Consider the following 12,695-nt stretch of genomic DNA (forward strand, 5'->3'; position numbering starts at 1 on the left):
CAGTCATGAAAACACAACAAGATAGAAGGAACATGAAATTAAAGTGACGAGTGGGGAGTCCAGGATTGGGGATGTGCAAAGATCGGGGAGTGGGGGATGGGGAAGACAAGGGGAAGCAGTCTACCCCACGACAGAAGGGGAAGGACTTGTACAGTTTGACAGCCACAGGGAAGAAGGATCTCCTGTGGCGTTCTGTGCTGCATCTAGACAAGGTGGAACCAGTCTGTTGCTGAAGGTGCTCCTCATTTTGACCAGTGTGTCACGGAGGGGGTGAGCTGTATTGTTCCCTAATGGTGGTGGCCAGCGATGGAGGTCTGAGTGAGGCATAGGTGACTGGCAGTGCTGAATCAATTTGAAAGGCAATTGGATCTGTGATGAAAGACTCCACCCACACTCCAGTTGCCAGGCCAACAGAAAGATCAAGTGATGAAAAAGAGATGAAATTAAAAATGACATTATCAGGAGTTTATTTTGACTATGGCCTCCACAAATGAACTCGCAAAACACAAAGTGCTGGAGTAACTCGGTTGGTCAGGCAGCGTCTGTGGAGGGAATGGTTCGGTGAGTCCTGATAGTGCTGCGCCAGGATAGTGCTGCTTACAGATCTCGGAGAAGGTGCTGTGTAGGATTGGGGGGTCAGAGAGGCGGGAGGCGGAGAGGGGTGGTTCATGGATATGAGCTGATGAAACATTGCTCAATGGTGTGGCCATGGTTCAGGGAGAGGTGGGAGGTGGCCTTGGAGAGCTGATGCAAGGCTAACAGGAAATAGAAGGTACACAAAAATGCTGGTGAAACTCAGCGGGTGCAGCAGCATCTACGGAGCGAAGGAAATAGGCAACGTTTCAGGCCGAAACCCTTGAAGGGTTTTGGCAAGCACATAATAAACTGATCATGTATATCATTGGGGTTATCAAGTGGGCACCTCCCTTCACTGATGTTTCGCTGGGTTTGGCCCATGGGATGGCGGAATAGACTCGATGGGTCGAATGGACAAATTCTGCTCCTGTGACTTATGAACCTACTTACTTAACTAAATCTTTCTTACTTAACCGTGACATCCCCTCTTGCATAATGGAAGCGAGTCTTAACTTCCTCTCCTCTTGCTTCCTTACATCTGCACCCATGCATTCTCTTCACAGTCTGTTGTCTAGTCTTTACTTTCCGCTCCATCAACTCGAGGTGGCACAGTGGCAGTTTGTGCCTTACTGCACCAGAGACCCGGGTTCGATCCTGACTATGGGTGCTGTCTGTGTGGAGTTTGTACCTTCTCCCCATGACCTGCGCGGGTTTTCTTCCACTTTCCAAAGACGTACAGGTTTGTACGTTAAATGGGTTCTGTGAATTGTACCTAGTGTGTCAGATAGAACTAATGTGCGAGTGATCGCTGGTCGGCGTGGACTCGGCGGGCCTGTTTCCACGCTGTATCTCGAAACTAAATGTCTTCAATCATTACATGCGACGTGGTCAAGGAAAGAGTGTTCACGTCATGGCCCTGTTTCCATCAACCGTTCCACCACCACACACAAGAAGTGACACGACGCATTGTGCAGATGCCGAGATGTGTGTTCACCTCTGGCTGAACAACGTCTAATCTTGTGTGTGGACTCGATAAGAAGAACAGGCGCAATTAAGTTGGAAAGTGTGCAGAGTAGATTCATCAGGATGTTGACAAAAAAACAAAGTGCTGAAGGAACTCAGCAGGTCAGGCAGCATCTGTGAGGGCATGGGCAGACTTCATCAGACTTATTCACCAGGATGCTACCTGGGCTCGTGAGCTCGAGTCACAGGGAAAGGATCGATAAGATGGGATTCTTTTTCCTTTGGAATGTATGAGGCTGAGGGGTAACCTGATATAGATGCATGTTCATAACACTCATGGGTAAAGTGAATGCCCACAGTCTTTCCCAGGATAGAAGATTCTAAATCAATGTCTGAAATGAGAGGGCAGAGGCTGAAGGTGACTAGAGAGTGTTTTAAGAGGGACCTCAGGGGCAATATTTCCTACTCAGAGGTAATCCATATCTTGAATGAGCTGCCAGAGAAAGCTATAGGAGCAGATATAATCTTTAAGAGGGAGTTAGATGTGGCCCTTGTGGCTAAGGGGATCAGAAGGTATGGAGAGAAGGCAGGTACGGGATACTGAGTTGGATGATCAGCCATGATCATATTGAATGGCGGTGCAGGCTCGAAGGGCCGAATGGCCTACTCCTGCACCTAATTTCTATGTTTCTATGTTTCTATGAACTGCAAATGCTGGAAACTCGAAGGTAGACAAAATGCTGGAGTCTGAAGAAGGGTTTCGACCCGAAACGTTGTCTATTTCCTTTGCTCCCTAAATGCTGCCTCACCCGAAGCAGATATAATTATATCTTTTAAAATATATTTAGACAGATATATTTGGTAGGAAGGGTTTAGAGGGCTGCAGGAAAAATGTTGGCAAATGGACATAGGTGGGCCGAAGGTCCTGCTTTAGCGCTGTATATGTCAGTAACAAGCCACCTTTCATAATTTCCACCATGTTTAAATGGGTACCACCAAACACATCTTCTCTTCCCCTCCCTTTTCATCATTCGAAGGGAATGCTTGCCTCCTGGTCCTGAGTTGGTGTATGTGTGAGATGGACTGAGCTACATCCAGGCACCCACCAGTCTGTGTAAAAACTTGCCCCACACATCTGTAAACTTGCCCTCTCACCTTAAAGCTATGCCCTCTACTCTTTGACATTTGCACCCTGGGAAAAAAGTTCTGTCTGTCTACCCTATCTATGCCTCCCAATAAGTGAGTTCAGTATTCCGACTGCGCATGCCCAGGTCATAGGTCACTAGCTATAAAGTCTCAGCAACAGTGGTGCTACATTGTGTGCAGGTTTGCGTTTCGTCCGTGGTCGGGGTCAGGCCCAGCTCTCTGTCGCTGCGGGTGCTGTTGAGTTGCTGTTGGCCGTTCCCAGACCCGTTCCTCTCCGGAGTTGGCCGGGGTGGTCTTGGGCTGGCGGGTAGGCCCCGGACCTGCATCCGCTGGCACCAGCTTGGCGCTGCCTGTCGTGCCGAGTTGGCCAGCAGCCCTCCACCTCCACCCCCCTCCCCGGGTGACCAGTACTGCACACTACACTCCAAAAGGTTCCACTTGTGAGGGTCCACATGGGTAATAAAAGTATAGAATGGACGAGGAAGACGTTTCTGCAGTGAGTACTATGAGCACCTTGGGGCAAAGTGGAGAAGCACCAGCACTAGTAGTGAGGAAGCTGTTCCGCAGTGTCACTGTACATGGTTGTTACTTGCGAGCGGAGCACCAAGGCAAATTCCTTGCATGTGAATACTTGGTCAATAAACGTATTCATTCATCATTCACAGGGAAGGGTTTCCTGAGATGAGTGTCTTGCTAAACCACTTAAATCGGATTATAGACCAGACTTCAAATTAATTAGGGCCAAAGGTTCTAATGGCCGAAAGTTTAATAAATCAAAAGAAACGAATGAACATGGCACAGGATACTGAGGAACAGAACAATCAAAGCATCACAGGAAAGTACAGAAAGTATAAGCACTAAGTAAATCAGGGAAGGAAGAATATCAATTAATAAAATGTCACCAGCTTTAGTTTGAAGATACTGCATGGAAACAGGCTCTTCCATTCCAACTAGCAGTATCCTACACACTAGGGACAATCTACAATATTTTCCGAAGCCAATTAACCTACAGACCTGCTTGTCTGGAGTGTGGGAGGAAACCAGAGCACCTGGAAAGCAAAGATCCTATAGCGGAGCAAGATAGACCACCCCTTCAAAATGCAATGGGCTGACGTGTGGTACGCAACGGAGCGGAACGTGGGCCTTTTTTTTCATCCATTTCCGTAACCCGACCCGACCCGCAGTGTAATCAACGTTGCGGGGGGACAGTTTGTGTTAATAAATTAAAATTCTGAGGATTTTTACCAAATAACTTTTATTTTTACGAGGATGTTTCCGTAACCGGCTTCCATCTCGGCACTAGTATCTTTGCACTATGGGATGTTTGGTGCGGAGACGGAAGCCGGTTACGGAAATGGGGCCGAAAATTACCCATGAATCTGCCCATGACCGTACTACGTCTTTTTCGTCGAGTGATCTATCTTGCTCGCTATAGGATCTTTGCCGGAGAGAGTGTACAAACTTTGCACAGACAGCACCCACAGCACCAGGATCCAACCATGGTCTCTGGCGCTGTGAGGCAGCAACTCTACTGCTATGCCACCCTTAGAAAAGCTTAAGGATAAATGCACGTACCTTTAGTAGCAAGACAGGTGAGTTGATGATGAAGCCACACTCAGCAAAATCAATAACCCCACTCTCACCATCGGCGGCACCACTGTCTCCCCATCTCCCCAGGCCCGCAACCTTGGCGTGATCTTTGATTCCACCCTCTCCCTTGAGCCTCACATCCGCCATGTGATTAAAACCTCCTTCTTTCATCTCTGCAACATCGCCAAACTCAGACCCTCTCTCACACCGCCCGCTGCTAAAAGACTCATCCATGCCTTCATCTCCTCCCGACTGGACTATTGCAACTCACTTCTCCTTGGCATCAGCTCCACCTACATCAACTGACTCCAACTGGTCCAGAACGCAGCCGCCCGACTCATCACCCACACCAAATCCTGGCATCACATCATTCCAGTCCTCAAACAACTTCACTGGCTTCCCATCTCCCACCGGATCACCTACAAAAACCTGATCCTCACCTACAAAGCCCTCCACCATCTGGCCCCCCCATATCTCACTGACCTCCTCTCCCCCTACCAACCCTCACGGTCCTTCAGATCCACATCAGCCGGTCTCCTCTCCATCCACAAGTCCAACATCCGCAGTTTTGGGGACAGAGCCTTCTCCAGGGCAGCTCCCAAGCTCTGGAACTCCCTCCCCCAACTGATCCGCAATTCCGTGTCCCTCACCATCTTCCAGTCCTGCCTCAAGACACATCTCTTCACCTCTGCCTATCCTTAGCCCCACGTCCCCCTCCCTTTTCATCTGTGCATTAATTGCCTCATATTGCGTTTTGAATTGAATTCTGTCTTTACTTTGTGTACTAGTCATGTCTCTATTATTTATTTCATTCCCCTTACATGTTTTGCCTCTACCTGCTAAATTTTTGCAAGGTGTCCTTGAGACTCTTGAAAGGCGCCCATAAATAACATTTATTATTATTATTATTATGGTTGATACAGGAACAAATAAGTTTGATCTAAAAATTATTACTGTGGTGTATTTGCAAGGTGACAAGTGCTGGGAGAACAATGTTCCAAGTTATTCACCGGCTCCACAAGCTGGTGGAGCTGCTGCCTCACAGCGCCAGAGATCTGGATTCAATCCTCACCTCAGGTGTTGTCTGTGTGGAGTTTGCATGTTCTCCCTGTGACCGTGAAGGTTTCCTCTGGGTGCTCCGGTTTCCTCCCACATCCCAAAGACGTGCAGGGTTAATTGGCCTCTGTAAAGAAAAAGTTGCCCCGAGTGTGCAGGGAGTGGATGAGAAAGTGGGATAATATAGAACATAGAACTTGTGTGAACAGGTGATCGTTGGTCAACGTAGACTTGGTGGACCCAAGGGCCTGTTTCCATGCTTAATCTCTAAACAAAATAAAAATGGAGAGGGTGTATATAGGAAGGACCTGTAGATGCTGGTTCAAACCGAAGATAGACACAAAATGCTGGAGTAACTCAGCGGGCCAGGCAGCATCTCTGGAGAGGAATAGGTGATAGAAACATAGAAATTAGGTGCAGGAGTAGGCCATTCGGCCCTTCGAGCCTGCACCGCCATTCAATATGATCATGGCTGATCATCCAACTCAGTATCCTGTTCCTGCCTTCTCTCTATACCCCCTGATCCCTTTAGCCACAAGGGCCACATCTAACTCCCTCTTAAATATAGCCAATGAACTGGCTCAACTACCTTCTGCGGCAGAGAATTCCAGAGATTCACCACTCTCTGTGTGAAAAAAGTTTTCCTCATCTCGGTCCTAAAAGATTTCCCCCTTATCCTTAAACTATGACCCCTTGTTCTGGATGTTTTGGGTCGAGACCCTTCTTCAGACCGCAAGATGTCACCTGTTCCTTTTCTCTGGAGATGCTGCCTGACCCACTGAGTTACTCCAGCTTTTTGTTTCCACAAAGGTAGAGGCATTGTTACCAATGGAGATGTCTGTGCAGTGCCAAGAGGTGAAATGGTCGCAGTGGATGGAGATGTGGAATGGTTTGGGCGGGGGGGGGTGGCATAAGAGGAAAGGAAGAGGCGGAGACAGTGGGCTGAGGAAGAGCCGCAGGGGAGGAGAAAGCAGGGAATACCTGAAATTAGAGAAGTCAATGTTCATACCGTTGGGGTGCAAACTGCCCAAACGAAATACAAGGTGCTGCTCCTCCAATTTACAGTGGTCCTCACTCTGGCCATGGAGGAGGCCGAGGACAAAAAGGTCGGATTTGGAATGGGAGGGGGAGTTGAAGTGCTGAGCCACCGGGAGATCAGGTAGGTTAATGCGAACCGAGCGGAGGTGTTCGGCGAAGCGATCGCCAAGCCTGCGCTTGGTCTCACCGATGTAGAGCAGCTGACATCTAGAGCATCGAATGCAATAGATGAGGTTGGAGGAGGTGCAGGTGAACCAGCTGGAAAGACGGCTTGGGTCCTTGAATGGACTCAAGGGGGAAGGTAAAGTGACACCGTGTAGCATTTCCTGTGGTTGCAAGGGAAAGTGCCAGGAGAGGGGTTGGTTTGGGTGGGAAGGGACAAATTGTCCGGGGAGTTACGGAGGGAGCGGTCTCTGCAGAAAGCCGACAGGGGAGGAGATGGGAAGATGTGGCCAGTGGTGGGATCCTGTTGGAGGTGGAGAAAATGTTGGGAGGATTATTTGTTGTACGTGACGGCTGGTAGGGTGGAAGGTGAGGACAAGGGGGACTCTGCCCTTGTTACGAGTAGGGGGATGGGGAGTGAGAACAGAGTTATGGGGTATAGAAGAGACCCTGGTGAGAGCCTCATCATTAGTAGAGGAGGGGAACCCCCGTTCACTGAAGAATGAGGACATTTCCGATGCCCTGGTGTGGAACGCCTCATCCTGGATGCAGATGCAGCGTAGACAGAGGAATTGGGAGTAGGGGATGGAGTCCTTACAGGAAGCAGGGTGGGAAGAAGTGTAGTCCAGATAGCCATGGAAGTTGGTTAGTTTGTAGTGGATGTCGGTCAGTAGTCTATCACCTGCGATGGAGATAGTGAGGTCTAGAAAGGGTAGGGAAGTGGCAGAAATGGTCCAGGTGTATTTGAGTGCAGGATGGAAGTTAGTGGTGAAATGGATGAAGTCATTGAGTTGTGTGTGGGTGCAGGAGGTGGCACCAATGCCGTCGTCGACGTAGCGGAGTTAGAGGTTGGGGGTGGGGCCCTGCTACGCCTCGAACAAAGATTGCTCGATGTACCCAACAAAGAGGCAGGCATAGCTAGGGCCCATGCGCATGCCCATAGCTATGCCTTGTATTTGGAGGAAATGGGAGGAGTCAAACGAAAAGTTATTAAGGGTAAGGACCAGCTCCTAGGCGGAGGTGAGTATCAGTAGACGGGGATTGGTTGGTTCTACGGTCGAGGAAGAAACGGTGGGCTTTAAGACCCTCCTGGTGGGGGATGGAGGTGTAGAGTGACTGGACATCTATGGTGAAGATGAGGGAGTTGGGGCTTGGAAAACGGAAGTCATGGAGGTGATGAAGAGCGTGCGAGGTGGCTTGGACATGGGTAGGGAGGGATTTAACCAGGGGGGGATAGGATGGAGTTGAGGTATGTGGAAATAAGTTTGGTTAAAAGATGTTATGTGTGGAAGTGTGTTAATTGGACATGACCAGCCCGTTCTCTGTATCATTAATGAGAACAATGAGCTTAACTGAGCAATGGCAGATGAAGGCCTGAGGTGATCAGCCTCTGCTCATCAGTCTGAAACAGGGTTTCGACCACAAACGCCACCTATTCCTTCTCTCCAGATGCTGCCTCACCCACTGAGTCTCTCCAGCATTTCTGTCAGCCTCTGCTCACACGTGACCCTGTAAGCAATTTGAACATTCAGGACAGTGACGTCAGAAGCAATTGGTCATGTGCCTGGATAGACACACAATGCTAGAGTAACTCAGCGGGACAGGCAGCATCTCTGGAGAGAAGGAATGGGTGACGTTTCGGGTCAAAACTCTTATTCAGACTCGTGTGCCTTCTCATTTTGAGTTGGCCAAGTGATAACTGTGTCGGTGCACAGAAGATGCCACACTTAATCTGCAACTGTGCACAAATATGTCAATGCTTTGTTCAATCAGAGAGTAAGTGTGTAGGCCAGACCGGTAAGGTGAACAGGCCTCTCCCTCTCCCACCCTTTGTAAAGTGAAAGATCGGTTAAGCAGACACATTTATTTGACGGGAAGCTAGTGCGAATGCTCCTTTTCATGTACAAATGCAATAGGTCGCCACCATCAACTACCTCACATCCCGCACCTAGCCAAAACAGTGTGTTGTGTGCGGCTCTGTGGCGCAGCGGTATAGTTGCTGCCTCACACCGCCAGAGACCCGGGTTCGATCCTGACTATGGGTGCTGTCTGTATGGTGTTTGTACATTCTCCCTGTGACCACATGTTTTCTCTCCGGGAGCTTCGGTTTCCTCCCACACTCCAAAGATGTACAGGTATGTAGGCTAATTAGCTAGGTATAAATGTAAATTACCCCTAGTGTGTGTAGGATAGTGTTAGTGTACTGGGACGCAGGTCGGTGCGGACTCGGTGGGCCGAAGTGTCTGTTTCCGTGCTGTATCTCTAAACTAATCTCTGCAGACTAAGAGATAGTGAATGCACAGTACCAGTAAGAATGCATTACACTAAAGTCTCCGCTCTCTCTCCATCTTCCATATGTCTAGAAAGATATGGAACACCTGGAGAACATCTCTGTGAAAATTTGCCGTGGTGTGGTATAATTGTGCGAATGTACATTGGCACTGTGCAAGAATACATGACGGCAACGTGGCACAGATGCCAGAGCTGTTGCCTGAAAGCACCAGAGTCCAGGTTCAATCCTGACCTCGGGTGGAGTTTGTGTGTTCACCCTGTGATCATGTGGGTTTCTTCCAGGTGCTCCAGTTTCCTCCTACATCTCATAGATGTGCATGCGTGTAGGTTAATTGGCCCTCTGCAATGTACCCCTAGTGTGCAGGGAGTGAATGGGATAGTGGGATAACATAGAACTAGTATGAACATGTGATGGATGGCCAGCGTGGATTCGGTTTCCATACTGCATCTACAAACTGAACTAATCTCCATATAGGTTGCAGTCCTGGCTCGCCTTGCACGGACTCTGATCTTGGCCCTGAGCCACTGTCGACGGGACCCACGTCACTGAGAGCGAGGGGGGCAGTCGGAATGGGACGGGGCCCGTCAGAGAGCGAGGTCGGGGGGCACCGAGAATGATGGGGGGGACCCGGCTGGGAACTGCCGAACACAATGGGGGAATCCAGTAGAGGGGCCGCCTGCTGCCACGTGGGGCGGTGGCAGGCAGTAGGTCGGACTGTTCGGTGAACTTTTGTAACAATGTTGGTGCCAAAACGTGGCGACACTTGTGCGGTCGGGGTGAATGCAAAACAAAGTATTTCACTGTATATAGGTACATGGGACTATAAAGTAACACTGAATCACTGTATTTGAAAACAGGCACCTGGAATGTCTTAAAGCAAACTTATGTGAATTTCAGGACTTATACACAATTTTTCCAAATCAACCAAGGAGACTTCTTACCTGGAAACAACAACAACAACAACAACTGCACGAGACAGCAGTAAAGAAATAGTTTGTATTGCTATTCGAAACATAGGCTACACAATTAAACCTGTTGCTACCGTAGAGTTTAAAAAAGTACAAAAAGCAGAAAAGTTATGTAGAAAATTGTTGAAATGCTTACAAAACTAAAACTCCTTTCTATCTGCTCAGTAGTGTCCATAGCTATGTGGCATTGAAGAGCTACATGTTACACACTGTTCTATAAAGCACTCTTGGATTAGATACAGCAGCAGTTCCAACCTTACTTGTTCACACTTGATACACCTTGTGACCACACCCTCCGTACACGTCTGATGAAGTAAAAATGAGTTGGGACAGTCTTCAGCCAAAAGCTGCTGCATTAATCGGGGAGCCAACATTGCAGGTATATTTTTATTTATTTGGGCATTTGCTGAAAGCTTGCTAACTCAAATACCGCCTCCTGCTGTAGAAGTAAAGCATTGCAGATGCAGGTTTACACCGTGCAAAAGTAACTCAGCGGGTCAGGCAGCGTCTCTGGAGGAAAAGGATGGGTGACGTGTCGGGTCTTAAGGCTGAGAGGGGTGGATGGGGGTGAAGAGCTGGAGGCGAGGAACAGCGGCATGGTGGCGTAGCGGTAGAGTTAATGTGTTAATGTGCGGGGATTGGTGGTTGGTGCGGACTCGGTGGGCCGAAGGTCCTGCGTCTGCGCTGTATCTCTAAACTAAACGAAAAGACCAGGACCAATCAGGTCTGGCAGCAAATGACCACAGGCAGGGTGGTGTCCTGGTAGGGCCATTATTGGCTGGGGAAGGTGTGATCTCAAGAGGTATACTGTGTGGTAAACGGCACAGCTGTTTACATGACTAGGGTGAGAAAGGAAGCCGGGGGGGGGGAAGAGAAAAACTCAGGAGAAGTTAGATAAAACTAGAGAATTCAACGTTCATACCACTGGATTGTAAGCTACCCGTGAAATACTTCTCCACTTTCATGGGGCCTCAGTCTGGCAAAGGTGGAGAGGCCCAGGTCTGAGAGGTCAGTGTGGGAATGGGATGGGCAGTTGAAATGGTTGGCCTCCGTGGACCAAGCGCAAGTGTTCAGAAAAACCGTGGCCAAGTCCACGTTTGGCCCCGACCGTGTAGTCATAGAAACATAGAAACATAGAAATTAGGTGCAGGAGTAGGCCATTCGGCCCTTCGAGCCTGCACCGCCATTCAATATGATCATGGCTGATCAATGGCTGAGTCCACACCGGGAACACTGGATGCAGCAGATGAGGTTACAGGAGATACATGTGAACCTGGAAGGACTGTTGGGATCCCTGGATGGAGTCAAGGGAGGAAGTCTATGGGCAGATGCTGCATCTTCTGTGGTTGTAGGGGAATGTACCGGGAGATTGTGGATGGGGATTCAGAAATAAGGGGGGTGTGAGTAGTGTACACCTGGTGGAGTGGCAGAACCACCTCTGGATGCCCACTCTACCACCCACCAAATGGAGCTCGGGGCCTAGCAGACATTGACCTGGCCGAGACAACAACCCAGCTTGAGATGTAAGTATTCCTTTGATTTAAGTTTCATTCGCAAGAAAAAGACCTCCCTACATCGTTTAGTGACACCTGTATGTATCCCTGCATATTCCATATAGACACAAAAAGCTGGAGTAACTCAGCAGGTCAGACAGCATCTCCGGAGTAAAGGAATTGCATTGGTGACGTTTCGGCCGAGACCCTTCTTCAGGCTACGTCAGGGGAGAGTCTGAAGAAGGGTCTCAATCTGAAACATCTCGGATCCCTTCTCTCCAAAGATGCTGCATGACCCGCTGAGTTACTCCAGCATTTTGTGTCTATCTTCGATGTTAACCAGCATCTGAAGTTCCTTCCTACACTGATCTTACATAATTGAATCTCCATGTGCTTTGAGAACCATTAGAAAACAAGTTGTAAACTTTTCCTCTGGAGAATACGGTTTGATCTATGCTACAAACTTCAGAACCATTACTTAATTTGTTTTTAACTCCAATGACCCATCTGAACATGAAACAAAACAGTAAGCTTCACCAGAATTTAGCAGGTAGACAAAAATGCTGGAGAAACTCAGCGGGTGAGGCAACATCTATGGAGCGAAGGAATGTTTCGATTTTCGATTTTCCAGCATCTGCATTCTTAAACCTCTTAACCAGAAATAATAGTTAACTTTTGGCACATGAAAGTGACCTGTTCCCAAACAAGGGATGAGGTTCTCAAAATTGTACAAAATGTTCCCACAACAGAATAATTAATGTTAATTCAAATTTAAACAGCAAATTGGCAGGCCGGATAATTCCAGCTGTTCCTCTCTGAAGCACAAACCACCAAAGAAAAAAAACAGAAACAAAAAGCACAAGAACATCCACAAGAAAGTAGCCAAAAGTGCTGGAGAAACTCAGTGGGTGCAGCCGCATCTGTGGAGCGAAGGAAATAGGCAACGTTTCGGGCCGAAACCCAAGGGTTTCCGCCCGAAATGTTGCCTATTTCCTTCGCTCCATAGATGCTGCTGCACCAGCTGAGTTTCTCCAGCACTTTTGTCCACCTTCAATTCCAGCATCTGCAGTTCCTTCTAAAACAATACATCCACAAGAAAATTAATGATCATTACTTTTAAAGGAAATCCAGATGGGACCAGATAAACTTAAACCTTAGGAAGTCCCAGAAGTTCCCTCCTCGTGCAAGATCAAGGTAGTGGATTTAGCTATCCAGCACTGGGATTGTTAATACTTAGTGTTGTTCTAATTCTTTTCATTGAGTTTCACCCTTAATTGCGGAAGTCATGAATCTCATTGCCGCTCTTAAGGAGTTTTGTTTAAAGTGAAGTCAGTTGAAAGACATTTACAATGTCTGCCCAGTTCATTAAAGCTTCAGCACAATGTTTTAACTGTTACTTTTCAGATTTTA

This window comes from Leucoraja erinacea, chromosome 33, assembly GCF_028641065.1.
Source record: "Leucoraja erinacea ecotype New England chromosome 33, Leri_hhj_1, whole genome shotgun sequence".
NCBI classification, from domain to species: Eukaryota; Metazoa; Chordata; class Chondrichthyes; order Rajiformes; family Rajidae; genus Leucoraja; species Leucoraja erinaceus.